Source organism: Panthera leo, chromosome C2, assembly GCF_018350215.1.
Source record: "Panthera leo isolate Ple1 chromosome C2, P.leo_Ple1_pat1.1, whole genome shotgun sequence".
NCBI lineage: Eukaryota > Metazoa > Chordata > Mammalia > Carnivora > Felidae > Panthera > Panthera leo.
In genome coordinates, this window is record NC_056687.1 from 19890000 (window position 1) to 19917977 (window position 27978).

The 27978-nt window shown below is 35.3% G+C and overlaps 1 long non-coding RNA gene across 2 annotated transcripts; it reads left to right on the forward strand.

Moving 5' to 3' along the window:
* The first annotated feature begins 6759 nt into the window (after positions 1-6759).
* Positions 6760-27176, forward strand: LOC122230075. 2 transcript variants are annotated; one of them, XR_006207273.1, is made up of 4 exons: positions 6760-7336; positions 9898-10012; positions 22193-22361; positions 27029-27176. It is a non-coding gene; the product is annotated as an uncharacterized LOC122230075 (long non-coding RNA). The 2 variants fall into 2 exon arrangements; XR_006207272.1 differs by lacking the exon at positions 27029-27176 and having other exon boundaries at positions 22193-22382.
* The last annotated feature ends 802 nt before the right edge of the window (positions 27177-27978 follow it).

Here is a 27978-nt window from a genome sequence, read left to right on the forward strand (position 1 = left end):
CACACACATATATGTGTGAATCTTCAAGCCTTTAAAAAGGTATAGATGGAATAGAAAAATCAATACACATTTTTATTTTTTGATATAGATTGATTATGGATCTTTTCTCTGTCACAGCAAATATTGATCAACGGAACACTATTCATCAAAACCCAAAGATTGCTGAATTGTGCTATTGAAAAATATCTCGCAAGGTCATATTTTCTTTTGTAGATTCTATTTTCTGAATCCTCACAAATATGAGGCGTGTGGTATGTTAGGAAATATTTACATTGATTCACCTATAGCAAATAAATAATGTTTCTAGCCCATAGTGTGTTACCTGTTCAATTAGATTTAATATGTTTTTATATTTACACTTTCATTTGATTGTTTATTTCATTAAGTGAGTATTAATTTACCTGTTCATGTGTCTTATTTATAAATAGTTAAATAAAAATGTGTTATTTCATCCTGAAATAGTAAATGGAGAAAATGCTGCTGTATCTTTTACAGTACCAAAAATGTGAAGGTCAGAATTTAGGAAGCAAATATTATTATTATTATTATTTGTTTCTAAAGCTGTGCCATGAGACAGAGTGTTTATCCTGCATACATCATCTAAAAGGGTGTATTTAAAAATTGTATTTTAAAATTAATTATAGTATGTGTGCCAACTTAGCTGAAGGCATTTATTAATTAGTTTATTCATGTACTTGTTTAGGCACTTATTCAAATAAAAAGTATTAAGGGAATATATGGCCAAGCCCAGTATAAACCAACTCTTACCTTCTCTTTCCCTAAAAAATAATCTCAAAAGACAAATAATGAACCAAAAAATCCTATAGGCTTGAAACATCTATTTAAATGTTATTAACTTTACTTAATTTTATTTTACTGAAATCACACTAGGTTATTAAAAAATGGAAAGCAACAGCTGTATTTAAATAGTACTAATAGATAATCGTTGTAGTATTTTTCTTAGGATCTTCAGAGGTCTTTTTGTCTTGTGTTTGGAAAATTAAACATTCAGCAAAGGGAATACTAAACACAGATCATGGTGCAATAGGAAAAAAATTGAAATATTAATAGCCTTCCATTTTATGCCCATATTATTTCAAGTAAAATTTTATTTTAAGCAAGTGAAAAACATGCCTGATATATGTGATTGAAAAAAAAGCCAGAAAGGTTAAATAAATGAAAGAATGACATAAAATTTGTAATTAATACTTCATATTATTTTGAATATGTCTTTGTATGATTACATATTTATCTGCATGATAACTACTTTGGTGATATGGCTGATTAAATTAATTTTAGTGTGGGGCACCTGGGTGGATCTGTCAGTTAAGCGTGGGACTCTTGATTTCAGCTCTGTCATGACCTCACAGTTCGTGAGTCTGAGCTCTGCACTGGGCTCTGAACAGAGCCTAGCTGGGATTCTCTCTCTCTGCCCTCCCCTGGTCGTTCTTTCTCTCTCTCTCGAAAATAAGTAAATAAACATTAAAAGCTTGATTTTAGTAAAGACATTTTATAACCTCTAATAGTGTTAATAATTTTGAAGAAGATGGTGTTTATTACTACCGAATTAATTTCATCTAAATATGTTTCTCTTTGCAATGTATGGTACTTCAATTATACCTTTATATCAAGTTAATTTCAACTAATATCTTAAGGGATGTATGGGGTCAGGTTTGACAACACGTTCTAATATTTCTAATCTTTTATTTATACATCACTTACAAGAGACTGTTGGTAACCAAAACTTGGAAACACTAGTATGTGTTAATTTCAGTAACGAGTTTAGATTTTTAAATGTTTTTCCTTGATTCAAGATAATACAACTTGTGATACAAAACAACAGTTAGCTCGACCCTTTGCCAGTTTTTATTTGTCTATCCAAGCAGAAGAGTTCCCTCTTCATCAAAAATGAGTATGTCTTTGAAACTTTCTGTCTAAAAATATTAAAATTCAACGACTCCCTGGCAGTCAAATGGATAACCAAATTTGATCATTATAAACCTGGGAAATAGTGTCATCAGTAGAAAAGAGAAAAACTACAGAGTTTTACGTTTATCAAGATAGATGGGGTGATATTTTTGAGTAGAAAATTAAATTTTAAAAGAAAACCGAAAATTCTAGAACTAAAAATAAAAACTGAAATATATAACAAAGCGGAGTTTGTTTACCGGTTCTAGTAAGAATACCATACTTTGCAGAGCAGCTGTGTATGGGGTTACCATTTGGCTTAGTTTGCTGTAGTTCGCTACAGCGTGTCATGATGCATTTGTTTCTTGTAGTAGTCAGACAAGTGAATTAAACAAGAACACAGTAGGGATCACCATTTGTGCAACTTTCCACGCCTTTCACAATGGCACTGATTTCTGCCGTTACCCCAGAGGCAGTATTGCTTTTATTTATTCTCTTGGCTGTGATGTGAAAGGAAATCTTGTCAAGGTCTTCTCCTTGCCTCTCCTATAACAATAACTATCAACATAAAACGGAAGTGATGTGAGGGTCTGTGAGTTGCTAGTATATATGCCCACCTAGATAAACATTTAGAAAATCGGGACTGACGCGCTGTGAGGATATGGACTCTTTGCACCCACTGAGATGAACACAGGATTGGACCAAATTTACCACCGGATGTACATACACACTCTTTAGAAGAGTCTATGATCACAGTTGGGTTCACCTGATACCAGTGTCAATTCACACTGCGTCAAAAGAGGTGCGTGCTTCCTTTTCCACATATGCCTATGGCTATAGACCCTTGGGGTAAAAGAATGAAATTATGTTTACCGTATACCCTTGCTCTGGCATCAGTGATGCTTCTCAGGACACAGCCCTGCTTTAGTCATTGGACCTGAGTCTGTAAATTGGTTCAGGTTTAAAAACTAGGTTGAGGGAATAAGGCTATCCACTGGAGTGGCTATCAACTTTCTGCTCATCTATTCTGGATATTTTTAACATATGTGTACATACATAGAGACCTTTGTTGGTGGTCTTTCTATCTTTCCCCGGGAACTATGATGGTCTTTTAGCCACGCCCATAAATCCCTGCCTACCAAGTCCTCTTTCTTGTTGTGTTGATCCTGCTATCATGGGAAGTGTGTTCTTCCTCATCTCTTGGTAGTGGTTAAGTTTTACCACCTTGCCTTTGCTGTTCCAGAATTGTGTGCCATCATTGACACTAGTTCCAAAATATCACCACCTGCTAATCATTCTTGGCCTACAAACAATAGGCATTGTCAAGCATATAACAGGCACATTTATTATAACCTTAGTAAGGCTAACGTCCTTTGGTTCATCCTGAAGTACACAGTCATTCTAGCATGACCAGTCCCTCAGCCTTTTTATTGGTTTTACGCATTCTAGCATGCTGTATCTGGAAAGTTAACTCATGTGATGTACCTCATAATACTTCCAGGAGCCATCCTTAAAGTGTACTAGGGCTGAGCCCAGATGTTCTTGAAATCCACTGAATATTGTGTTCCTTTCCTACCACAAAAATCCATATCACTTCAAATCTCTTTCATTCTTGGGGCTTCTGGGTGGCTCAGTCAATTAAGCATCCAACTTTGGCTCAGGTTGTGATCTCAGTTCATGAGTTCAAGCCCTGCTTCAGGCTCTGTGCTGACAGCTTGGAGCCTGGAGCCTGCTTCAGATTCTCTCTCTCTCTCTCCCTCTCTCTCTCTCTCTCTCTGTCTCTCTCTCTGCCCCTGCCCCACTCACGCTCTGTCTGTCTCTCTCTCTGAAAAATAAATATACATTTTTAAAAATCTCTTTCATTCTTATAATCTGTAGGATTGTTTTTCTCTTTCCTGCTGGTACATATTAGCCAGGTCCAACAACTCCAATCACAAATGATTTCTTTCCTCACTTATGGATTCTGGAACTCCTGTAAGCCGTGATAAAACTTAATAATAACTTTTGGCTAAATGGCCAAGAAGGAATGTAGGAGAAGAACCTGCTTTGCTTTGCAAGAAATCTGTCTCAGATGGACCCACTTCAGAGTCTCCAGGAATCAACTATAGTCTAAGAAAGGAAAGTAAGCCACTTCTACATGTGTAGAGGGCTCAAGATTGGCTTGTTCCATAGTTTTTAATCCATTCACTCAGATTTTCCCATTCCGAGTCTTACGGTCTTATTCCTTGCATTTCTGAGTCAGTTTTTGACTTGCTGAGCAAACAGTTCAGTTAGAAGTTCTACTTTTACAGTTAGATCTGTCAGATGATCCAAATCAATTTTCTTTCAATTGCAGGAAAGTATAGGTCTTTAAATGCTTATGTGAATACTTTATAACTTTCCTACCATAAATTCGATTATTAATTGGTTTACTTGAGTCTATCACTTTCTTTGTTTAATGCATTAGTGGGACACAGCGACCATCAATCCCATAGTCCTTGTAATTGTCATTCCTCCTATATCTCTCTATAGATACAGCCTGAAATTGATCTCATGCTTGTATTACATCCCAGCTGATCACATCTCAGATAAGGACATATAAAATAATGATCCATTGTGATCCTATAATATGCCAGAAATTAGTACCATCCATTGGCCAATCTGTTGTTATGTGATTGATGAGAGAACCAATTTCAGAATCATATAAATATATTCCATGCCCCCAGGCCACCTCTGTTACCCACTGTTTTAAGTCAGGTTTCCCAGAAGCAGACATGAGACAACCTTCATCTGCAAGCCTTTTATTAGGGAGAGACTCCCAGAGAGACCAGTAAAGGCAGACATGGCAAAGCAAGGTATGGAATGGGAGAAGGTCAAAAAGTCACACTCCCATAAACACCGGCTTTACAGTAAATCTGTTGCAGAGCTCTGGGGTATGTTACACTACATGTTTGTCCTGATATGAGAAAAGGGAGCTGGGACTTATGTCATTGCAAGCAGGTCAGTTTTGAGTTAAGGGCTCTTTTAAGAGGGATACAAATTCTCTGGCACTTCTGGGTCATCCTAGGTGTTACAGTGTAGACTCAGTTAGCTATAAGAAGTTATCTGTACAAGAGACAACGATGCTGGCTCTAAGAGGCAAAACACACAATTCTGATACTGAGTAATGGTTATGTGGTGAGAAAATTAATAAAGGGAATGGAGTCTGGAGGGCAGCAGCGAGGGAGCCGTTACACCCTATCGCTCCTAGTCAAATGCAGACCAACAGGTAGAGGTGTACCTTGAAAATCCAAACTACATACTATCCCTGCAAGAAGAAGAAAACTTTCCTTCTCCTCTGACCACAGCCCAACTAGTGAGAGACTGTCACAAGGTAGCCAATGAAAAGTCGTTCTATTTCAAGCTCTCAGTTTATTCCAAGGGGCGTTTTGTTTATAATAGCCCTTTCAACTCTTCCCTTTCCGCTGTACTGGGTTGTACTTCTCCTTTGTTTTCTGGGCTTATGGTTTCACCGTAGTTTGTTTATCCTGAATTGTAATTGTATCTAAGTAACTTATTTTTGCTGGTAAAAATAACTAAATTTTACTGTTAAGGTTAACAGCAGGAAGGAAGAAATCATATGATAATGAAATGAGTCAGGGCAAAAGCCTTGAAGTAATAGTATGGCCTCTCGAAGAATTATATTTTGTTTAAAATTCTGAAGCAACCAAGAGAGTTAGGTCTCAGATTCACTGGAAGGAGAGCATCCCAGGCAGAAGGAGCAGAAAAAGCAAAGGTCCTCAGCGGGGATCTTGTGTATTAAGCATAAAAATCCCCAAGGAAGCTGCGAATCTGGAGCACACTGGAGGAAAGACAAGGATGCCAAGAAATAAAGTTCAAAAAGTAAAGTAGAGAGCCATTGTGTGGCCAAAAGCAAGTGTCCAAGCAGCCTACATGTTGACCTACTTGAGTGCGTTCGCTAAGGAACAGCTGTAGAGACAGGATTGGCGGACGTGTGGCTCACTGTTCCCATGCTTAACTCTTAGGGGGTGCATACAGACCTGGAAATCTGAGACGACAGATTTCCAGGAATCCACCCAGGCCCTTTGGGTCTTATGCTGCGCAAGGAAGCAATCACTGACTTCTCACACCTGGTGAAATCAGTGCTGAGCTATAACAATGTGATAAAACAGAATCTTCACCCCGGCTCCATCTTTCTGGCACTGGTAGAATTAGATGCATCCCACACACACAAACACACATACCCCACTGAAATCAGAAGTCTATGATAAAATCTTGGTATTTGATGTGGGCTAGAGAGAGCTTTGGTTTCTCTACAGCCTCTGGTCTTCATACAGCTTTTCAAGCAACTACACATCAAGAGAAGATCAGACATGGTCTTGTAAATCATGGTGCGGCAATTGGGTTTTGCTCTTGGTCAGATGTCAGCCACCGGGAAATTTGTAAATACAAGTATCAAGATCTAACTTAAGATTTCAAAGAGCAGTTATGGCTTCACTAGCATCTGCAAAAATGGAAGCAGGGGGATCAGTTAAGAAACTATTAAAATAACCCAGGTGTGGAACGATGGTCAATGGGACAGTATGGAGACAATGGTTTGATGAAAAGTGGATGAATTCCAGATATATTTCAAAGGTAGAGCTAACAAGATTTTTTGAAAGACTCATCATAGGGTATGAAAGGAAGAAAAGAATAAGTGATGACAGCAAGTATTTTCACCTGTGTAATTGAGAAACTTGAAACTTCGTCAATGTATAGGGAATGAAGGTAGCTACCAAAGAGACAGGGATGAAGGACCAGACCCTGAGACACTGTGACATTTAGAATCCAGAATGTGAAGAAGAATGAAACAGAACACTGACTAGGATTGGCCATGTGTGTAAGTGGAAAATAAGATGAAGTTAATATTCTGAAGACCAAATGAGCAAATCCTCTCAGAAGAAGAGAGAAACCAGAAGTGTCAAATCCTGGTGATGGGCAGGTATTAAGCAAAGGATCAGGCAATATAAAGATCATTGGTCACGCCCTGATGACTTGCCTGGATTATTGCAATTAAATCTGTCCCAGGTAGGGTTACCTTGAAAACAGACTCTGCAATGGAGACATATGCACACATTTTATTGAGGAGGGCTTTCTAGAACAACACTTGTAAAAAATAATTGGGAGCATGACCAGGGGGAGGGAGAAAGTTGGAATGTGACTCAGTTGCAAGAAGCCTTTACCAACCATCCAGGAAGTTTTAGACTGGGATAACCCTTCAGAGACAAACTGAACTGAAGTTCGGGGGCCAGGTGTAAGCCTTGGGTGAGCGTCTTCCTCCAGCCAAGGGAAATTCCTCACACCGACTCATCTGGAAGCCATCAGCCGCCAACCCTCTCAGCAACTTGTGAAATGAGTGCTTTATCCCTGATGGAGAGTCTGCATGATGTTTCACAGGATCCAAGAGAAGGTAATAACTGGTCACCCTGCTTCCCTCCTTGTTCTCTCGTCGTCTATTCGCAACCCAGCAGTCAGAGTAATTTTGAGAAAACAGAAGCCATGTCATGTGGAAAACCCACCGATAGCTTCCCCCCTTCCCTTCTTCCTGAAAGTAAACACCAAAATGTATACAGAGGCCTGAGATGGCCAGTACAATTTCTCCCTGCATCATTTGTCTGTATTTGCTTCTCTCTCCCTTTTGCCCACTCCTTTGAAGTCTTTTTTTAATAGAGAGGATGCCCCCCAACCCAGACATTTTGTACGTTCTTTTCCTTTGCTTTGGATGCTCTTCCCCTAGAGAATCACATCACTATCTTCCTTCTTTGATAAAATATTACCTTCTCAAAGGAATTCCTTTATCACCTTAATAATATCCTAATGAACTCTGACTTCTCAAAACACTATTTCTCATCCTGCCACAGATCTAATATATTTGTAAACTTCTACGTAGTTCAAATATTTATTTTGTTTAATGTTGGGCTATTCCCACAGAAGTCACGGGGGCAATATTGTGTGTGTCCCAGCACTAAAAACGGGCTGTAGAACAATGCTGACAGAGAGAAAATCTCCAGGGAATATTTGGTGAACAAATGAATGAATGTGTGAATAAATGGATGATAAACATTTGCCTTTCCAAGATCAATTTGGGTAAATTTCATCAGAAAAAAAATAAGTGTGATCATAGTGATTTTCTTGGTGAGCAGAGGAGTTTTTATACCTACCAATAAGATCTTATCAGCACACTGGGATACTATAATAGAAAGGCATTCATTATACATTTTTGAAAAAATATTATAGAAAATACTAGAATTACTTGGATATTAGCAGTGAGTCCATTATATGAAGAAATTTGTTACTGAATGTCACAATATTATCAACCAAAAAAAGTACAATATACAAAAATCAATAAACTTAGAGCTACTAAACTGTAGCTTTTATTTTTATGTTTTATCTTTAATTACGTGCTTATTCACTTTGAGTTTCTTCCACTATGTGACCACCACTTAAAGAATAGTGAGACTAGGAAAAACTTGACTTATTTCTGTGAAAATTAGCAATGTAAGATCACTTTGAGAATGACTTAATTTAATTGGCTTATGTGTTAAAATGAGCAGGTTAGGTAAAATGTGGGTGTAAAGTATATTCATGTATGTCTAAATATATATCAGTTGTTCTGACAAATTACCGAAGCATGAAATTTCTCACACATCACTTTTATTTGAATAATTTTCCAAGGTAGCATTTTTTGTTGATGCTTGATATTGAACTATTTTTGTTTTAGCTGGCATTCTATACAATGTGATTAAATTATATATTTGCATGAGTAGAAATGTGCCATGTTGCTCCATCATTCAAACATAATGGGAGCACTGGATTACGTTAAATACATAGAGTTGAAGCATGATTTAGAGATTTGTATGAAAAGCTACTGATAAAGCCACCTCAATATTGTGCTTGCTCATTCTTGTTCTTTATTTTAAAACATATTCCATATTCTAAAGATAATTGGTATGTTCAAACTCAAGTTTTACAATGGTAATTTCATATTAATTTGTAAAATATGTTTTCAATCATTGTCACCTGTAAAAAAGTTCATTTATTAATTGATCGTCTTTTCAGGAGTAGGTTTCCTACATAAAGTAGTATGCAAGCTTAAAAGGAAAGGGAAAAAATATATAAAGTCTACTAATGACATAAAATATCTCTTTTTCATATACAATAAACAGAGACAGCTTCATAGTGATTTAAAAGGTTAACCCATGAATTATGTTTCTAATTGTTTTAACATTTATTTATTTTTTGAGAGACAGAGAGAGACAGAGCATGAGTGGGGGAGGGGCAGAGAGAGAGAGAGAGACACAGTATCCCAAGCAGGCTCCAGGCTCTGAGCTGTCAACACAGAACCCAACATGGGACTCAAACTCACGAACTGTGAGATCATGATCTGAGCCGAATTTAGACACTTAAGCTACTGAACCACCGCCAATGAATTCTTATGAAAGATCTTGGGATACTTACATGTTTGAAATTACTCCAAAATCTATGCCATTATGAGAATTTCTTATGTCTTCTGCCTTGTCTCTAATCCATCCCACTCCTATCTATCCTATTTTCCCCAAGATATTCAGCTAAAACAAGAGAAGTATCTAACTAAATATAAATAAGTTGCCCTTAAAGAGTAGTTCGCACGTAATCTAATTAAAAAGAAAAATTAAAATCGATGCCAAATTTATTTCAGAATTTTCCATAGGACCCACTTCATAAGTAAGATAAGATAGTCTTGTGGTTGACCCCAAGCCTTTCTCATATACTGGATCTTTAGAAGTTTATGTGAACCAAAGATAATAAAGCTGCTTACATTGTGCATTTTTTAAAGAGAAATATAATGAAATAATTAATACATGTACTTTGTTTTAAAATTGTGTTTGATATTTAATAAATAATAACTATAACTGAAATTAGTATCTGTTTATCTTTAGAGATGTGGTATATACCTACTTCTCCAATAGATTTATTTTATTCTTCTTGCAGATTTCCTGAAATAATGCTTACTATTGCCTTTCATGCAGAAGAAATGTGTGTTCTATGAAAGCTTTAACTGATACCCATTGCTGGCTTGTGCAGATCACAGGGAGAAAGACGTGGGGTGAGTGGTCAAGAGGTACTTTACCTGATTCATGGTAATAACTGCCTCTAGGGAAGTCAGACAGGAATGTGATGGAAAATGGTTCAGTGCTAATAATAAAGGATTTAGTCTTCTAATATTTTATTAATCATGGCTATTAAAATTTGGATATGTAAAATATTTTTCTTATATTTTAGTTAAAACAAAAAAAGTTATGTGAAATCCATTTATCATTCTTTTACTCAATTTTCCTTGCATCCTCTTTTAACATATTTTACACATTAACTTATTACAGGAAGCTGTGCAAAAGTTGAGGACCGACTGTTTATTACCTTAACTCTGTTTCAGTAATATCTGATAACTAATCCATGATAATGTGTTCCCACATTTATTTTGCTTTGATTTTTTAAATGTTAATTCTTCTTAAGCTCCATATATGCGTGATAAGTTAAATATGATTAAGTAGGTGAATATAACGCTTAAGATATGTTATAAAGATATCATTTGCAATTTACTTATGACATTTTGGTGGCATTTTGTTCTTCCTGTTCTCAAATTTTGTTCTGTAGTCAACATTCTCCATATTTTCTATGAGCCTTCTTGTTCTGGGTGTTGCTAGATTCACCTCCCCCAGTAAATCGACTCGCCAATTGTACTTTTTAACGTTAATTTGCACTTAAAATGTATTATGTACCTAGATGCATTTCCAGTGTAAAAATGAAGATAAACCTAGATTTATATACACATATAAATCTTCGATTTACATATTTTGACTCCGTGATGAAGATTTGGGTCTAGGGAGGATGGAGTAGATTAATCAATAGAAAAGTTATGAGATGTAATCGGAGCACCTCAAAAGAATGATTTTGTTGCCTATTCTGAGGGAATATGTTTATAAGTTCACTCTGGAGTGGTGACATTGAGGCTTGCTAATATAGTGACATCATCTTTGAATCCATCTTTGGCAGTTTTCATGCCAACTTCCAGAGAAACAGGTTCACATGATATAAATTTACCTTATCTTGAGAAAACATCGTAAAACACATAAGGATACGAAGGTGGTGAAGCCAGGAGAACAAATTCAACCTATGGAGTCAGTTCACATACTTCGTTCCCTTCATTGAGGTGCCCCCTAGATGTCCCACTGTGATAGGCAAGCCAGCACGTCAAACGCTAGGTGCCCTCAATGTGACATTTACATTCTGAGACTTGTTTTGCATCCCTCTGAATCAACCTCATCTGTGTGCGTATACAGTGGAACAGCTTGCTTTCATGCATATCTGAAGAAAGGTATCCCAGGGAAACATGCTATGAGTTCTGATTTTCCAGAATCCATAAAATAAACAAACATGGCTCTTAAGCTACTTTTGCTTGCCTTACTTTCAAAATATCTTCACGTCAAACTGCATTTTATACGTTTTACACTTGATATGATTTTGGCTGAACACTCTGGGCTAATTTCTAGCTGTCAAGTTTTTGATTCTGTATCAATCCCATTTTTAAATATTTTACCCTGGTAACATATAACATGAAATTTGCCATTTTAAACATCCGAAGTGTAAAATTTGGTGACTTGAGCTACATTCACATTGTTGTGCAACAGGCATGAAGTTTTGGTTACCCAACACAGAAACTTTGTATCCATTGGGCATGAAGCCACACTCTCACCTTCCCTCAGTCTCTGATAACCTGTAATCATTTCCGTCCTTGGAATTTGTCCATTCCAGATTTTTCATAGAAGTGGAGTTGTGCAACACTTGTCCTTTTATATCTGGTTTCTTTCACTTAGCATAGTGTTTTCAGTGTTGACCCATGTTGGAGTATTTATCAGTATTTCGTTCCTTGTTTGTGGTTAATAATATTCCATTGCCACATTTCATTTATTATTCATCTGTGGATAGCCGCTTGGATTGCTTCTACCTTTGGCTATTTTAAATAATGCTGCAATGAGCATTGGAGACAAATACCTGTTTGAGTTCCTGTGTCTAATTCTTTTGGGCAAACCCTTAGGAATAGAATTGCTGTGTCATATGGTAATTCTATATTTAACTTTTTGAGAAGCTATCAAAATATTTTCCACAGTGGACCTGCCATTTTTATTCCTAACAATGTATGTGGGTTCCAATTTTTCCACATCTTTACTAAAGCATGCTGTTTGTTTGTATGTGTTAATTATAGCCATCCTAGTAGATGAGAAGTGGTATCTCATTGTGGCTTTGATTTCGATTTCCCTAGTGACTAATGATGCTGAGAATCTTTTTATGTGTTTATTGTCTGTTTATATATCTTTTCTTAAAGTTTTTTTTTTTTTTTTTAATTTTGAGAGAGTGGAAGCTGGGGAGGGGCAGAGAGAAAAGGGCGCAGAGAATCCCAAGCAGGCTCTGCGCTGACAGCAGCAAACCCATCATAGGGCTCGAACTCATGAACGGGGAGATAGTGACCTGAACTGAAGTTGGAAGGCCAACTGACGGAGCCACGCAGGTGCCACTGTTTATAAATCTTCTTTACAAAAATGTACAGTCAAGTCCTTTGACCTTTTGTTACATTAGTTTGCTTGTCCTTTTTTGTTGCTGTTGTTTAATTGTGATAAGTTTTATATACGTTGGATATTAAACCCTTATCAGAGATTTTTTTTTTCCAATATTTTCTGTCATTCTGTAGGCTCTCTTTTCACTCTCTTGGTAACATGAATGCACAAAAGAAGTACTTGAAGCTGCTTACTACATCGTTTTACTTACATCACTCCTGCGTCTATTTCTTCCCACTTAGAAATATTCCAAAATGCTACGTGGAACAACAACATATAAAGCAATCAAGCCACCTCTGTTCAAAATATCTGCTTTTCAGTTGTTAAACAGACATTGAAACATGTATCGCTTTCACTGTGACACGGCAAGTCCATCATCTTCAGAATATCGTTACGTTTCTTTCCGTTTTTATATTTCTAGATATTTCCCAGATATGAAGTAGAGATGGGATCCACAAAAATACGCTGCTTGCAAATTATCACAACCATATCAGCTTGTTTTAGTAATTTTTGTATTTGGTGAAGCATCTTAACTGTACATGTTTTGAACATATTAAAATATTACCCACCTTCCAAGGAAAAAAAGGATAAAAGCATATTTATTCATAACATCATTTTAAAATATTTTGGAGTTCTTGATATGGGGCCTGATTAATATTTATGATTTAAAAGCTGTATTTTATAGCGGGGAGCAAACCTGGAGTGAGCAGAATGTTCTCCAAGTCAAATTCTTGGAGAACTAGAGAATTCTAATACATTGATGGACGTGCAAGTATATTTATTGAAAACTAATCATCCTGTAGCTCTTGTCTTTGAGGCTCTAATACATTTCATTTTAAATGATGAACAATTAGCTGTATTTTTCTAATCATCTTAATATATGAATGTTTCTGACTATGTTTAATTTTGGAGGAAGGAAAGAAGATAAGCAGGGAATTAGATATTAGCATTCTTATTGTTAAATATAAACTTATTATTTCCTTACTTCCATCTCTAATTAGCCACGAGAAATCCACAAACTTTTTAAATCAGTTGTTAGGGTAGAAAAATGGTATTTATGTTTCCCTCTGTCTGATTAAATAAATAGATAACAAGGAAACTGGAGGAGATTCTTTAAATAAAAAGTCTGTAAATTGCATTTCAGGATTTCTGTGTTTAGCACAATGGAAATATTTAAACAAATACTCTATTGAGTTAGGTTTTCTAACAACTTAAGATAGTCCCAGGGAGCTCTTTTGGCATTTTTGGAACTTAATATGTAAGATATACACATGAACATAAATAATCATATACACTGTTAGTATTATTTTGAGCAAATTATTATCTTAGATCGATTATGAGTAATCAATGATGGCACAGTCTTAAGGCAAGAATCCCAACCACAGTATCTGAAGAAAGGAAATGGAATGATTTGGAAATGGGAGTGGTTGTTTGTGAAGAATTCTTTTCCCTGAGGCTCGGGGACAGACAGGGTTTCCTGGCACAAAGTATATCAGGTAGGGACATGTGAGAGGAACAAAGTCTCTACCCCAGCTTTTAGTGAGAGCAATATCTTCAGGGGACATCTAAGTTTTATTAAAAGGAAGAAGGTGACTAAGCTATCTAGGGGTATCATTTTCTATCAGAGGCCTTTTAAAAATGACTCATTTAATTCAATTCATAGCCTCATTTTAATGATGCTCAATTGTATAACTTTCTTTGCTTTAATTCACTGTTCTTTCCATACTTTGTGAAATTTCATTTATTGATTTGTTATTTTGTTTTACTTGTCTTGATTTTTATGCCAATATTATAGTCACTCCAGAAGAGCAGAGATTATATATAATTTGCTTAATAAATGTATTCATTTATAAAGCATAGATGTCTTATTTATTATTTATGAATAATAAATATACTGTAGTCATGAGCTTCCCTCTAAGGGATGCCTGCTCAATGAGGGAAAAAGATGGATTGGTTATTGTCTTTGTCAAGAAGCATGTACCTTTTTTAAAAAGTTTAAATTTGGGGGATTTTTTTTATCTCAGTGAGTATTAATTTCCTAATCTGTAATGTTAGCACAATAATAGCTGCCATAATTGTATCACAGCATAATAAGATCATATAAGAAAATTAATTCTTATCTGCTAAAAATAAATTCATGGCATGATAAAATTAACAAAGACTAGAATCCAGAAAGGCTTTTCCATCAAAAATTTCAGAAGGAGGATGACTTATATTTAAACAATGGTGTTTTACTGGATACGGGTCATATGTTAGAATATGTCACTTCATTTATTTTTTAAAATATATTTAGTTATCTCAGAGAGAGAGAGAGAGAGAGAGAGAGAGAGAGAGAGAGAACACAAGCAGGGGAGGGGCAGAGAGAGAGACACACACACACAGAATCCGAAGCAGGCTCCAGGCTCTGAGCTGTCAGCACAGAGCCCGACGCGGGGCTCGAACTCACAAACTGTGAGATCGTGACCTGAGCCCAAGTCGGTTGCTTAACTGACTGAGCCACCCAGGCACACCTAAGATAAGTCACTTTAAATTCCTATATATATAAGTTTAATTCCACATCCAAGTTCCATTGATGATAAACGTCCTTGTAGTCATGCATTTTTATCTTTTGCCACGGAGAGTTATTGTTCTAGCTTGCAAGATCATCTTAGCATTAGAAGCTGAAGAATAAGGTCTGAACTTTCAGCGTAGGGCTCCGGGTCCAGCCATTATGTGCTGGTAAATATTTCGTAACTGGTTTTACAGGAAAAAAAATAAACCAGTATGCATTTTGCTCGTGTCCTTGGTGCAAATACCACCACAATGCATGATTTTAAGCCGTGTAACTTTATTGAACGTGGAGTAGACGTATAAGTTGGAGTGCTTACTCCTTTCATGTTTAGTGTATTTTAATTTATTTTGAATTGGTAAAACTCAGTGTTCGATGAGTGTTTTTAACAACTAACTTGTAAAATTTTCCAAAAGTCACTGTTGGAGCCAATATGGAGCAGTTCCAGCACATGCTAGCTAGGTAGGGCCCAGCCACACTGCCTCCTCCTTTGTCCTGCCATGTCTCCAGCTATATCACACTGAGTAGACTTGATTCCATGCTTAATAGAAAATGCCAACTTGACTTTTCAACGTTTTGCCCTTTGCCTTTCCCTTCTCCCCCGTATTAGAATGTTCCCTAAGAATTCAAAAGCCAAGGAAATACGTGCCAGCTGAAAAACAGCACATCTTTCTGCAACGCCAACCTATCTTCATGCAATGGCACATAGAAGTACCCGAAAACCGTTCCAGAAGCTTTCCCACCATGTTGTTAGTAGTGGTTCTTGGGAGCGTTAACTTGGTCGGTTCTTACTAATAAATTCTACACTCTGAACACTGACTTTTTAAAAAATGATTTTGTTCATCTAGCAGCTGTTTAGGAGAGAATGAGAATGATTGGAGGATTAGAGCTCTTTTGACATTGAGCTGCCCATTTTGATGTCTATTTTTTTCGGTGTTGTATACGATTATCCTATTTACTAAAGAACAAATGACCACTTTTTGGTACTGGTGTCAAATACTAAAAGCACAACCAGGAAATGAATGAATACAGCAGTTGAAGGCCAGAGAGAAAAATGCCATGGACATGCCAATTACTTTTTGTTGTTTGATCCCCTGGTAGATTCCCGCGCTGATTATACGGTGCATCTGGACAGGCACAGACCTTACTGATCTAAGCTAGAGCTGCCGGCCAGCATGGAGAAAGATAAAAGCTTTCAAATGTGGAAATGATTAAAGCACCCTTCCAATTCATCTTCAACTGTAATAGGAAGAACGGCTGCTCAATTGCAAGCTACATCAGTAATGTACAAGATAATCAGTCTACTTTTGCATAATCTATACATAATTTCCTCAAACCCCTCTCTTGTTCATTTCCAAACACAAGTTTTCCTCCATGTCAGGTATTCTAGGAAATTTTGGTCCCTTATTCCAAGGGATTTGTTTGCTAAGAGGAGTTACATTCGGACAATACAACCCCGATTCATTTTCTCGATATCATTTTAAATTACTTACTAACAATTTCTCTATGATTTTCTAATTGAATATTGCACCATACTATTAACGGTTAATGAAATACAGAAATACAAAAGTTTCTTTTCAATAACTTTTAGTATCAAAGAATTTTATAAACAAACCAAAAAAAAAAAAAAAAAAACCCACAAGTGCCAATGAAGGCATTGGTGGGGGGGAGGCGGCTGTATCCTGCCACCAATTAAAAGTTAAATTTAACTTCTCACTTCTTCCTTTGTTTCATCTAAGATAAAATAAATAAAATAAAAACAAAAACAAAACAAGAATTTAACTTAAAGATCAGTTTATCACTTTCCATTTTCAAGTATTTTAGTATTTCATTATATACATGTACATACACACACAGTTATGTGGGTATATATTCTTGCACAAAACCATATCAATCAAATGTCATAAACTAGGTCACATGACTAAGGTCATAGGGACAAAGGAAATTAAAAGGTGGGTAGGGATCAGGGTGGAATGGGAGACAGAGAGGGAAGAAAACAGATGAGTCTTTATTAATTTTGAAACAGAAAGAGAGTTAACAACAAAACAATTTTGTTAAACAGCAATCCTACCATTAATATAGCTCAGTGCTGCACGCTTCTATTTTCTTCCCCAGAGAATCAACCTTATCATCATACTTTCGTTACAGTGTCAAGGGAAATAATTTGGTTAACCTATTTATTAGCCATCATCCCAATTTGAGTAGTCTACATATTAAGCTTCCAGAAAGTGTATTTCCTTAAATTTTGTACATTTAGAAGTATTTAGCTTAATCCAAATACAACTGCTAAAATAAAAAAAAAAATGAACAGCAAAGACAGTATATAAATACAGCAAAACAGTATATTTTTAAAGGAATAGGGGAAAACGAGGAGTGATGGGATGACTAATAAAGTCCAAATATTCAAAACAAGAGGAGCAGAAACAATCCTCATATAACTAGAGAACAGTCATTATTTCTGAAAATACTGACGAGGTTATGGCGGCTCCTTTGTCACCAGCAGCTCGCTGCCATGCTCTCCGTGATGCTCAGCGTCAAACCTCGTCGCCTAGTCGTTAGAGTTCTTAAAACTCAACCATCAGCATATACCATTTAGCTAATTAATTATGTGAGTAAGTTATCTCACATATATTATTTCCTTTTACCCTCAAAATAACTCGCTGAGTACTAGCATGAAGGAATTCATAGATGAACCTTAAGTTTATAAACATCTTATAAATATTCATGCATATAATTTTCATATATCAAATATTTTCTATGTTCATAGGTATTTTTTTCATACAGCGATACAGCGTATATGGCTGAACAAGTGTTTTCTTTACACATGATCATTTAAATAATCTATTAAAAATGTGGAATATTCAATAGTTTTAACAAAGTTTTTTGCATTTTCATGCTGAACACTGAATGCATTGCTTTCTTTGAAATAACTAAATGATTAATTTTACTTTAAATTCCTGTCATGGTCTAAAATGACCCCACGGATCTGAATTCATTAAGTGACAACATTATAATATCTAACTTAATAATCTGAGGAGGAAAAGCCTGGGAAGTTATGGGGAACGTTGACTGATTGCAATTCATCTGAAATTATCTGTTCATTACCATATCACATCCTTGACAGCTTAACAAGTCAACTTTCATAATGGTAATGAAGCAGATAACACTACCCTATACATATAGATGTGGTTTCATAAAATTCAAGATATTTACTCATAAGATGCTAAAGCTTGATTATATTCTTGATTATACTTTGGAAACTTATATTCAACTGTATGCTTTATCAGTTATTAAAGCTGGTAGGTTTTTTTTTTCTTAAGCCATAATGAGGTATTTCTGTAAGAGTACATACATTTAAATTGGTTTCTAGTATTTTGCATATACATCCTTTTGAATATGTAAACTGTTTCAATACAATTTAGTAATTTTGTACAATGGGTAGGAATGAGTTACTAGAGTAATCTTGAAGACTTCTAGAAAGTTCTCTGAAGTGTGAGATTTTAATTATGACTAAATACTGAAAAAAAAAACGTTTTAAAGAATTCCATGGGAAGAAAAACATGCCAATATAATCACAGTTTAAGAAACAGAATAACTTCTTGAGGTTTAACAGTAACTTCTTCAGGTATTTGTAAGACTTCAAGGTATTCTGTACCTGTACTATATGAGATTGGTTAAATTTCAAGATCACACTTTCCTTAAAGAAGTAGACTAAATTTTTATTTGCCTTGGAAACTTCAACATTTCTGAAGTCACGTGAATCCTATTGAAAGTAACAAATCATTTAATTTAATGAGGACTTCAGTAGATGTTGCTAGAAGTGAGATTATTCTTAGAGAAATACCATGGAATACTTGTCTCAATTCATTACTGCACATGCCTGTTAAGTTTTAAATGTGCTGCTGCATGGTCTGGGAGGCATTAAAATATAAAACAATATGAGCGAGCAACTTAAACATTTATCATCATGCTTTAGGCAAGACAATACATCTTTGTGCAAACTGAACTTATCTTAGAAGTCATTTTGTTTCCATGCTTCTGCTACAAAAACAACTATTAATTTAAAATCTGAATGAAAGAAAAAATAAGATTCAAGACAATTGTAAAACATACAAAAGCTTTGGGATATTTAAAGTATGTGGGTTTAAAGAATTGGTAACTCTATAAAAAGGCGATTGTAAGGAAACATGAAGTAGGAAACCATTTTAAAATTTGTCAAATGAGGGGTGCCTGGGTGGCGCAGTCTGTTGGGTGTCTGACTTCAGTTCAGGTCATGATCTCACTGTTCATGAATTCGAGCCCCGCGTCAGTCTCTGTGCTGACAGCTCAGAGCCTGGAGCCTGCTTCAGATTCTGTGTCTCCCTCTCTCTGTACTCCTTCCCCACTCACACTCTGTCTCTCTTTCTCAAAAATAAAGATTAAAAAAAAATTTTTAAATTTTTTTAATTTGTGAAATGATGCTAGAAAATACAAATCAAAACTATATCATCTCACACCTGTCAGAATGGCTAAAACCAACAATACAAGAAACAACAGGTGCTGGGGAGGATGTGGAGAAAGGGTTACCCTTTTGCACTATTGATGGGAAAATAAAATGGTGCAGCCACTCTGGAAAACAGTATGGAAGTTCCTCAAAAGGTAAAAATAGAACTACCCCACAATCCAGCAATTGCACTACTAGATGTTTACCCAAAGAATACAAAAATACTAACTTAAAGGGATGCATGTACCTGATGTTTATAGCAGCATAACCTACAACAGCCAAATTATGGAAACAGCCCAATGTCCATTGACGCATGAATGGATAAAGAAGATGTGACATACATATATATATATATATATATATATACACACATGTATATGTATGTATATATACACACATATATGTATATATAGGGAGAAATATACATAGAGAAATATGTATGATTTACAATATATAATATTTAAAATATATTTATAAAATATTTATATGAAATATATATTTATTATATATTATATACATTATATACTTACATATTTATATATATATATATATATATATATATATATATATATAATGGATTATTGCTTAGCCATAAAAAAAGAATGAAATCTTGCCATTTGTAACGACATGAATGGAGCTACAGATTATTACGTGAAATGAAATAAGTCAATCAGAAAAAGACAAATACCATACGATTTCACTCATAGATGACATTTAATAAATAAAACAAAGAGCAAAGGGGGAAAAAGAGACAGAGAGGCAAACCAAGAAATAGACTCTTAACTATAGAGAACTGCTGGTTACCAGAGACGGGGGTTGTTAAGTAGGTGATGGGGATGAAGGAGGGCACTTTTGATGAGCACCGGGTGTTGTATGGAGGTGTTGAATCACTATATTGTACACCTGAAACCAATATTGTGCTGTATGTTAACTAACCGGAATTTAAAAACTTTAAAAAGTTCTAATGCAAAAGTAAGTGGCAAATTGGTCAGCTGATTTTAGTGGATTTTAAGCCCTTAAATGAAAGAAATGGAGAAATTGCAAGTGAGTCATCTCAAAATATATACTGAATTTTCCTAATTAAATATGAACATAAACACACAAAAAATAAATTGCTAACCTGATCTAGAAGAAACAAATTTATAGCAGTTGATCCTTTGTACAATTTATACTTTATACTATTTATAGTATACTCTTATACTATTTACAGAAATCCTGTATGATGTCTCTAGATGCCAATAAATATAATAACCATTCCCAGTTTCCTGGGCATTTTCAGCATATCAAATTACTTTTAATCCTCTAAACATGATAATAGTGAGTAATTTCCCCCAAAATACTATGCATTTCAATGGACAGTCACAAATAGCTGCCTTATTTAAATCATTTCGAACAATTGCTCCAGCAAAAAATAAGTTTTTGATGCTGACTTTGCTGAAAACTAAGTTTTTCAATGGTATATTAAATTACAAAATACATGGGCGCCTGGGCGGCTCAGTCAGCTGAGCGTCTGACTTTTGGTTTCCGCTCAGGTCACGATCTCACCATTGGTGGGTTCGAGCCCCACATCAGACCCTGCACTGACAGTGTGGAGCCTGCTTGGGATTCTCTCTCTCTTCCTCTCTCTGCACCTCCCCTGACTGAGTGGTTGCTCTCTTTCTCAAAATAAATAAACATTAAAAAAAAAAAAAAAACAAAGAAAAAATATATCCCCTATTTCCCCGATTCTCTTTGCATGGTATTGAGCCCACCTATTGTTGGACACTGCTTATCTTTTCACATCTCTTTTCCAGAACACTGTTAGACAGTACATGCTTTAGTCTAGAATTTCACAAATATTTTTGGCCACATAACGCTCTTTTTTATGTTTAAGTATTATAAGGACAAAACACTAGCGGGGGCACAATGAAATGAAAGAGACTCTTGAATTAAAAACAACAGAGCAATTAACTTAATTATAGGAAAGTGTTATTGAAATTTGATGCATAATTTTATATAAAAAGTACAACAAATATAACTACAAATTTATTACATGGAGATAGAAATAGCAAAATGATTGCATTATGCCATATTGTGATACATAACGACTATGACAAAATTTGTAGAGTACAAGACTCTGCTCTTTGTTTGGACACACACAGCCTGCTTTTCTCCATACATGCTTGGCAGAGGAATTCTAAACTTACAGTATTTACTTAAAATTGGGAGAAAATGATAAAAGAGACCAATGATCATCAAACATACAAACTAAATTCATATATAACATTTGCTTATGCCAAGCCAAAATGTTAAGAATAAATATATAAATACTTTAAAACACCTTCTTAGATTAAAATGTATGTTTAATTTTTTTTTTATTCTTTTCTTATTTTTGAGAGAGAGGCAGTGAGACAGAGTGCGAGCAGGGGAGGAACAGAGAGAGAGACACACAGAACATGAAGAGGTATCCAGGGTCTGAGCTGTCAGCACAGAGCCCGATGTGGGGCTCGATCTCAGGAACCACAAGATCACGACCTGAGCCGATGTCAGGCGCTTAACTGCCTGAGCCACTCATGCGCCCCCAAAAATGTATGTTTAAAAACAATTTTCTGTTTTAAAAAACCCTGTCAATTTTACTCACCGAAAACTTATTTCCTTTTCCAGCATGTATCAGCCCTGTGCAGACATCAATTTTTAGCCATCTCTTCATAAAGGTTTCCGAAGACTAATCCATGTGTATGCACGAGTGCACAAAAACCTGTATGCCATATCATCTTTGTTATTTTATGTAAAAGAAACTGAGCTTCACTTCTGAACTACTATGCAAGACACGGTAAAGATGACTGAAAAAGTCCGTCAATGTCATGTCAAATGCTTTGGTGATCGTTACACTGTGATTTTCCCATATTGAAGAACAGAGAGTATAAATATTTCTCTGTGACAAAGTGTTTACCAGACACTTTTCTCTCTTTACTTCACTCTCCTTATACTCTCAGGTTAATAATCTCAGTTGTGTGTAGGGTGTTATGTTTTTAAATCTATTTATCTCCAGTTTAGTTCCTTGAATGAGATCAAGACATGGTATTGCACATACATACTTTCAAGATATGTTAGAAGTACCAAACTCAAGATCATTGTTTTGTTTCTGACCTTATTCTTCTAGTTAGAAGTCATTTTCTTAGAAATATTAAAGTAAATTATTCTTTGTCCTTCTCTTACTCCTGCTCCAGTAGAAAAGACAGGATTTTCGTGCATCTCTTTGGTTGCTTTGAGCTCTCTTCTTGAGATTCAGCCAGGCTCTCCACAATATTTATGTGTTTTGGTCAGTTTTCTACTTTGTCCTGTGGAGCGGCACCCAGGAGAGGAGCCTGCTATTACCTAGACATGGCAATGAATAAATAGCCATTTCCCCAACTCAAGGATATATTAACTATCCTACTAATATCCTGCTAATTGCTCATTTAGTTTCAACAGCCAATACACTCCTATATCTACTTTTCAGTTGGTTATAAACATGTAGGGAAAACAGGGTTTATGATGGTCAGCCTGCAAGAGACCCTATTGTCCAGAAATTCACAGCCTTGTGTAGCCGTCTCATACACTGAATGAGGCCGACGTGTGTCATTAGCAGGATATTATTGTGGAAATGATACTGTGTGACATCTGAGGCTTGGTAATAAGTGTCATTGTGGCTTCTGCCTGGCTCTTTCTCGGATGAGTCATTCTGGGGAAGCCAGGTGCTGTTCATAAGGACACTCAAGTAGCTCTAAAAAGAAGTAATTATGGTGAGAAACTGAGGTCTCTGCTTCAATCAACATTAGCATGCAAACATTTGACTGAGTTCATTAGAAATGGATCCTCCAGCTCTGGTCAAGGAGTCAGATCATTGCAGGCCCAGCCACCATCTTGACTGTGACGTCATAAGAGGCCCAGAGCCAGAAGTGTCCAGTTAAACCACTCTTGGATTCTTAACTGTAATAAAATGTGTGAGATAAAGATGTTCATTGATTTTTAGGACAGGAATTTTGGGAGCTATTTGTTACATAGTGACAGATACCTACTAGAGAGGTGTTACTAATTGCCCATCTCAAAAACCAACGTTCATTACTCCTAACCATCAAAAAAGAAAACCCAATCTATCTTCTTCATTTCAATAAGTAAAACCACTAATGATCCAGTTCAAATATATCTGAAACTTTCCTTATTTCCTCTACTCTATGTATCTGGTTAGTCAGCAATTGATCCTTATAATTTCTCATAATTATTAAATCAAATATTTCTATGTTTCTCAGCAAGTAATCTATGTCAGGTAACCATAATTCCCCTAGATTAGGATCACAGTTTATGACCCCTGTCTTGCTTTGTTTGCTCTTCTGCAACTTTACATCTATTCTCTACAAACTAGCAAATAAGAGAAGTTAAGAATACAAAGACACTTCATTTAAACTCTGTTAATATTTAACTCCTCAGATTCTTGGCAATGCAGAGTTTATCACATAATTTATAAAGACTGCATGTTTTAAGCTCTGCTTTCTTATTATTTTCTATCACCCCTACTCTCATTAGCTGGCGTGTATCTTCCAGATGTCAATATCTAATTCAGAACAAATTAATTCAATGCCTAGTTTCTGATTCTCAACTATTGGCTTGATGAATTTATTTCCTCTCTTTTGGTAAACAGAAACATCAGGCGATGTTTGCTTTTACATCATTGGAATAACAGAATGCTTTTGTTATTTGGGCTACATGATTCTCCTTATGAGCTACTTGCCAAAGTATTAAGGAGTGAGAGATCATGCTCTCTATTACTTCTTTCAAATAATTCAGGAAAAAAATGATTTAAAAATATGTAGTGAGAAAATATGGCAACATACTAAAAAGTAAATAATCTAAGTGAAAGGGATATAGATGTTGGTTACATTTTTAAAGTTTTGCCATACTTTTTAAATTGAAAATTGAAATTTGAACAAAAAAAATGAAAGTAAGTGTTTCTAATGGAATAACAGGAAACAAATTCCCATCGGAAACAACCGAAAGAGTAACCTAAATGTATGAAATAGTGGTCCACAAAACACACTTGATTACAGGCAGAGAAATTTGGTGATGTTTAAGAGTTGGAGGGAAGAAAAATTCGTTGAGTTGTAAAATTGTCCCAGCTTCCTACCCGGAGAGATCCCAAACATGAGGAGGAGAAACCCAGGAAGTAGCCACAGTTCAGGTGTCCCCTGAGTTCAGGAAACTGAAATAGCAATTCAGGGAAGTCCTGGTGGCCAGAGTTTGTAGCACAGGGTAGAGAAGAAAAAGCTGCCTAGAGAGAACACTGAAGATCTGAAATTCATCATACATAATGGATCTGAGTACAAATTAGGGCACAGGTACAGAGTCACCTGATGCCAGAGAAAAAAAAAACTACCTCAGGTCTAAATATTAGAAGGAACTGTGCCAAAACACACCCAGGGCCGGTGGAAAGCCTCCTAATTCATGGACATTGGATCCAGTAATAAGAACGACCTTACCTTGATAGCTATGAAATATCCAGACAAAGACCCAAGAAGACTGACTTTAAGTCATTTTAACTGCATCCGAAAAAGAGAAAGAAAACAGGAAAAAAATTCAAGAATATCTTTTACGAATGCAAATATGTAGCAGCCAACCAGGTAAATTCGCTTTATCTGGCATGCCATCAAAATCACCAGGCATTCCAAGGATCAGGAAAATATAACTCACAGTAAAGAAAAAAAATACGATCAAACAACATTAACAAAGAAATGGTATAAATAATAAAATTAGTAGAAAAGTCTTACAGTACTTTTAAAATACATATTTCAAAGAACCAAAACAAAAATATTCTTTTATCTGAATTATTCTAACATCATTGAAAAACCAAACCAAAATAAAACAACACAAAACTGTCACCCGACCTTTGCCTAGTGAATATCTGTTTCATAAGTAAAGTGAAATTAAGATTTTATTTAATATATAAAAACCCAAAATCTTCATAACCAGCACAAAAACAATACAAACATTTTAAAGAAGGCTTTCAAACAAAAGAAAATGTCACAATAATATGAATGGCCTAAATACTTCATTTAAAAGGCATGCGTTATCACATTTGATTTTTTAAAAAAGTAAGACTTAACTATATGGTTCTAACAAAAAAAAATTTAACATATGACACAAGTTACAAAGTAAAATGATGAAAAAAATCTCTCATATGCTTAACACAGAAAGAAAGCTGGAGTAGCTATGTTTATATATGTAAAAATAGTGTTTATTTTATTTTTTAAGTTATTTGTTCATTTATTTTGAGGGAGAGGCAGCATGAGTGGGGGTGGGACAAAAAGAGAGGGGAGAGAGAGACAGTCCCAAGCAGGCTCCCCACTGCCAGTGCAGAGACCGATGCAGGACTCAAATTCACTAACCATGAGATCAGGACCTGAATCAAAATCAAGGGTTGGATACCTACCCGACTGAGCCACACGGGTGCCCCTGAAAAATTAATTTTTAGAGCTAAGAAGATCATCATAAAAAAGAGGGTCATTTCATAGTGATAACAGGGTCAATTTAACACAGGACATAATATCTATAAATATTTACCTACCTAATAACAAAGCTTCAAAATTCATCCAGCAAAATTTAATAGATGTTTAAAGAGAAAAACACAAGTCCAAAGTTAAAAGCAGAGATTTTTAAACACTGTCAATAGTAAAATTAGAAAAAAAATTAACAAGTATATAAAAATTTAATAACACCATCAAACACATCGATCTAATCAGCATTCATGTAACACTAGAGTTAAAGTTGGCAGAAAACTCTTTAAATTTTCAAGGAACATTTGAAAGATACACCAGATTCTATGACATAAAACAAGTCATACCCAATATGTTTTCCAACTACAATGATAATCTAAATCAACAGCAAAATAATATCTGGAAAATCACCTAATATTTAGAAACTGAATAACATACTTCTAGATAACCCAAAGGCCAAGAAAACACCTCAATGAGAAATTAAAATGTATTTTAAAGTTAAAGAAACTTACAATTAAAATGCAACATATCAAAATTTATGGGAAGTGGATAAAACGGAAGTTAGAAGAAATTTAGAGCTTTAAATACTACTAGAAAAAAAATCTTAGTGACTTCACTTTTCAAAATATGAATCTAGAAAAATAAGATCAAATTACCCCAAAGAGAATAGAGAATAAAGAAAATAATAAAGACAGCAAGGATTGAGGAAATATTTTTTTAAATAGAGACAATCAAGGATATCAAACAAACTTTTTTTTTTAATCTGTTGCTTAAGATACTAGAAAAAGGAGAAAGAGGAGGAGCAGGTTATAGAATGAGCAGAAGTTCCTATGTGGATAGGACCTTGTCTGTCCATTCAGAGCCACCTTTGGAACCATATATGGCAATATAAGTATCTTTAATTTAAGAAGTATTTGGTGAATAGGGGCACCTGGGTGGCTCAGTCATTAAGCATCTGATTTCCGCTTAGGTCATGATCTCACGGTTAGCAAGTTCGAGTCCCACATCATGTGAACATGAGCCCCAATTCGGGTGAGCTCCAGCCCTACTTTGGGTAAAAACATGAGCCCCTCCCTCCCTCTCTCTCTCTCTCTCTCTTTCTCTCTCTGCCTCTAGCTCACTTGAGCCCTCTCTCTCTCTCTAAAACAAACAAACAAAAAAGTTTTTGGTGAATAAACAAATTAGTGAATTAATGTTTCATCAGGTATTTTCTTATAATAGCATCCTTTATTTCCTGGTTAAATAGCATAAGACACTAATAAAACTCATTTTGGCTTCCAGGTGTGTTGTTATGACAGAATATTATTTTATGATAAAATAAACCTTCAGTGGGTTTTGAAATGATAAAAGATCGTATTTAAAACTTCCTCCTCTGTTGTTTCCTGGTACATACACGGTGCAAATGTAGATAACATGCAGAACAAAAGGAAAACTATTCTTAAGAATATACTACAATTCTGAAAAGAGTGAACACCTATCCAAACTTAATAATTTATCAAGCAAGCAACAAAAGCATTCAAGTATATTATTTTTTAATAATGTCTGTTTGTATTCATGTGTCACGGGTATCACTTTATGACTGTACAATCTAACAAAAAGAACCTGTATTTTACACAATATACGAACACACGCATAATCACAATGATACGCAGATTCATACTATTTCTTAGAAAACATACTGTTTAAATAGCACATAACATTTTTAAGATAAATGTAAAAAAATATTGTCCTATTTATTTTTATTTTAAAACTCGAGTTCTTAAACTGCACATATTTTATTTCTAAGAGGTAATTTTCATTAAGGTATTCAATGTTTTCCGTCTATACTTGTTAATTTAACCTACTATTTATCCAGATCTTGAAATCTCCACCATAGTGTTATGTGGACAAAACCTGAATGTATAGTTATTGAAACAAAAA